This window comes from Manis pentadactyla, chromosome 3, assembly GCF_030020395.1.
Source record: "Manis pentadactyla isolate mManPen7 chromosome 3, mManPen7.hap1, whole genome shotgun sequence".
Taxonomy (NCBI): domain Eukaryota; kingdom Metazoa; phylum Chordata; class Mammalia; order Pholidota; family Manidae; genus Manis; species Manis pentadactyla.
Genome location: NC_080021.1, coordinates 207501492 through 207505287, shown reverse-complemented (window position 1 = coordinate 207505287; position 3796 = coordinate 207501492).

Below are 3796 nucleotides of genomic sequence, written 5' to 3'. Positions count from 1 at the left end.
TTCCATATTGGGTGGGGTTCGTAAGATGTAATTAAGAGAGGTTATTTTTGGGGTCTGGGAACACTCAGACATTTTCCATATAAATAAATGGTAATTGCTTCTTTGCCTTACACCATTTTGGCTCATGAACGGCTTCAGAGGAATGCTCTACTTTCGGGTACCAGGGAAACCTGTACACCAAGGCATGTCCAGGAGCCCAGGATGAGGGAACCACAGTCATGCCCAGCCTTTAGGAGAAGCTCATTCAGTTCTCAGGATGGCAGGTGATCCTGTCTGTGGGCTGCACACAGGTCCGGGCTTGACAGGCAGTTAGGACAGAGTCTTGTACAGTGCGTGGTCTTCAAAACCTGTGTTAGAGTTTTGCTAGAATATTTTTTCTTTGGTCTTCTGGAGACAGGTTTCTCATGAAACTGAGGCCTGGGGTGATTGGATCTCAAGACCACAGGAGTGGTTCTGGGCCATGGCGTCGGCTTCCTGTTAAATGCCTGCCTGCCTTCTCATCTTCCTCCCTCCGTGCCCTCCTTTCACCAGTCTGAGCTAAACATCTCTTTCGTTTCAGGCCCTTGCTGATTAATGAGGGTCTGTGATAGCAAGAGACGCTGGCTCTGCTCTCCCAGTTGGAGTGGAGAACAGCTGAAGCAGCAGACGCAAAGCACTGTGGGAAGTACGCGGGGGAGGAAACCCAGGGCCACATGGGGCCTGTTGAGGCCAAGGGAGCAAGGGAGCCAGAGCGGCTCCCCAGCAGAGGCGGGGCGCAGGCCGCGGCCCCAGGGAACTGCCTCTCAGTGTTCCCCAGCTTAGCCTCCCTGTATTTCTGGCTCTGCGTGCTCTGGCCAAGTCGGGGAACTAGCCCTCAGCCAGTGGCGTTACAGAGCCCCGACCTTGTTCCGGCATGAGGCCCGGAACAGAGGCATAAACTTCACACCCGGCCTGTCGCAGACACACAGCACTCACTGGGCCTTTGGATTGACATTCTGCTTGGGGCGTTGATTCCATTTACATTATCCTGAAATTGGGGCCATTTCCTTGCTTCTCTCTTTGGCGAATTTGACTTAGGAAATACTTAGGAAAACTCAGGGCCCCATCAGCCCCCAGAGTCCTACCTTCTTCTGGGTAAAGAGACCTCGAAGCTTGGCTGGGAGAAAGTGGGGGAATGGGAATCTTGAGGGAGGCCTGTGTTTATGGCCTTTTATTTTTTAGCTTAGAAAAAAAAAATTGAGGTGACCTTCATGTAACATACAATTAACCATTTAAAGTGCACGATTCAGCGGTGTCGAGTGCATTAACAGTGCTGTGCAAATACCACCTCCCTCTAGTGTCAAAACATTTTCATCGCCCCAAAAGAAACCCTGTGCCCATGAACAAATCGCTCCCATTTCCCCTCCCCTGCCCCCTGCCACTCACCCCTTCTGTCTCTGTGCAGTTGTGTCTCCAGGATATTCATTGCACATAAAAGGAATCATACGGTATGTGACTCGTAAGTGTCTAAGTTAGCTGGGTCCCTCAGAATTCATATGTTGAAGTCAGAATGTTTAACTCTCTTTTGAGGTGGGCCTTGACGGGAGAAATTCAGTTAAATTGACGTCATTAGGCTGGGCCTTAAGTCAGTAGGATTGGTGTTCCGGTGAGGAGAGGAGATTGGGCCACAGACGTGTTCAGAGGAAGGACCATGTGAGGACACAGGGAGAAGACGGCCATCTGCAAGCCAAGGAGAGAGGCCTCAGAAAAAAAACACCCGTGACACCTCCGTCTTGGACCTCTGGCCTCCAGAACTGTGAGAAAATAAATTTCTGTTGTTCCAGCCACCAAGTCAGTGGTACTTTGTTAGAGCAGCCTCAGCAACCTAATACAGTGACCATTTTTAATTTTTTCAAATAGCCTATATTTTTAGGGCAGTTTTAGGTTCATAGCGAAATGGAGCAGAAGGTTCAGAGAGTTCCATACACCCCCTGGCCCCACGTTTACACACACACAGCCCCCTGATGGTCAGCGACCTGCAGTGACTTTCCATGCCTGGCTCCTTTGACTCAGCACCATCTTTCTGAGGCTCGTTCACATAGCATGCTCAGGCCATTCCTTTTCGTAACTGGGCAGTATTCCACTGCGTGGATATACCACCATTTTTTGGTCCATTCATCTCTTGATGGACATTTGTGTTGTTTCTACCTTTCAGCTGTTTCTGAATAATGCTGCTATGAATGTTCACGTGTGAGTGTCTGTGGGCCCACAGTTTTCACTTCTCGTGGATAAACACCTATGCGTGGAATTGCTGGGTCATATGGTGACTCATTCTTTGCATTTATGCATTGTTTATAGCCTTTTTGTGTGATGACAGTTATTTACAGTGCATCAGAACCCACTGCTGCATCAGAGCCTGGTGTCGGGACTCGGGATGAACTGTGCTTCATATCCTGTCTTCTCTCTTTACTGTCTGGAGAACCTCAGGCAAGTTACTTAACTCTGTTACTCATTTTCCTGAGGTAGGTCTTAGAGGATGGTCGTGCAGATTAAATGAAAATGGATGCAAAGGATTGCATACGTATGGGTCATGCAGGAAGAGCTTGCTACTTTAAAATCCCTGGAGTTACCCTCATACACACAGTAACTGCTGGGCTTACTGGCTGTTTTTCTCAATTGCGTGCGTGACCCTGAAGGATTTGGACGTGTGAGAATATCAGATGGTGTCATTTAGAGGAGAGGGCAGAGGGAGCAAAGGCATGGCATGGGAACACAGGGAAGGTGTATTTGGCTAGTGTGACAGGCATGAGCAACAGACCAGTTTTCAGAAGCAGGTGGGGGCCAGGCCTCAGAGGCTCTGAGGATGTCCTGCTTTCTGCAGTGCCTTGAATGCCAATGTCAGTCTCAGTCCTGGCAGTTCCAGAGCAAGAGTACAGATTTCACTGAGATCTGTGGAATGAGAGGAGAGCAGGTATGCCCTCTTGTGCACAAAGGCACAGCAATCCCTTAGCATCTACAGCTTTGTATTTCATGATGTTGGAGCTAGACGTTTATACACCAAATTTTCAGAATTTGTGGGACACAAGAGCTCTGTTTAATGCAGTGTTCCTTAGAATGGACCCAGAAAAATGTGCCTTTAGCTTCACGATAATCTATGGAAAGGTCACTATACAAACACTTTGCCCAGTCTTGCAAAATAAAACAAAGGAGAACACAAGCAGGGAAAAAAAGCAAGACATCACGTTGTAAACTAGGGCTGGTGTGAAAACTTAAAGGGATTTAGGTGGCATGAAAGAAGATGTTTTTTTTTGAATCCTGAAGAAGACAATTCAGGAATAAAGTTACCTGATGTAGCAGGCATTAAAAAAAAATCAGTTTTTCATAAAGCCCAATTTATTTAACACATGACTACCCTCTGTCATGCAATTGAGACTTTCCAAAATATCGTGTCTCCAGTCTGTCCAAGGGAGAATTTTGGTATTGCTCCCTTCTCCTACTGGTCAAACCTTGCCTTTTTGAAATGTGGGCTCCCCCTGCATGTCCAGGTTGCACAGCTTTATCCCTTCAGCAGCCCCTGGGGGAGCTAAATCCGAGGAGGGCCAGGGAGTGGATGCAAGCCAGTGGTCCACCACCTGTCTGTGGCATCCTGCAGCCTCTGGTCCTGGGTAGGTGAGCCACGGTGCTCCTGTGTGGTCACTGAGCATGTCTGTTAGTACCTCAGTGGCCACACGGAAGGGACAGGGAGTGAGTGGTGTTGTCAGGTCAAACACAGTGGCTCCTGTAGCCATGTAGCTGGGGCACTGTGATGACAGGCCCCCATCATGAAGGTGAAACTCAA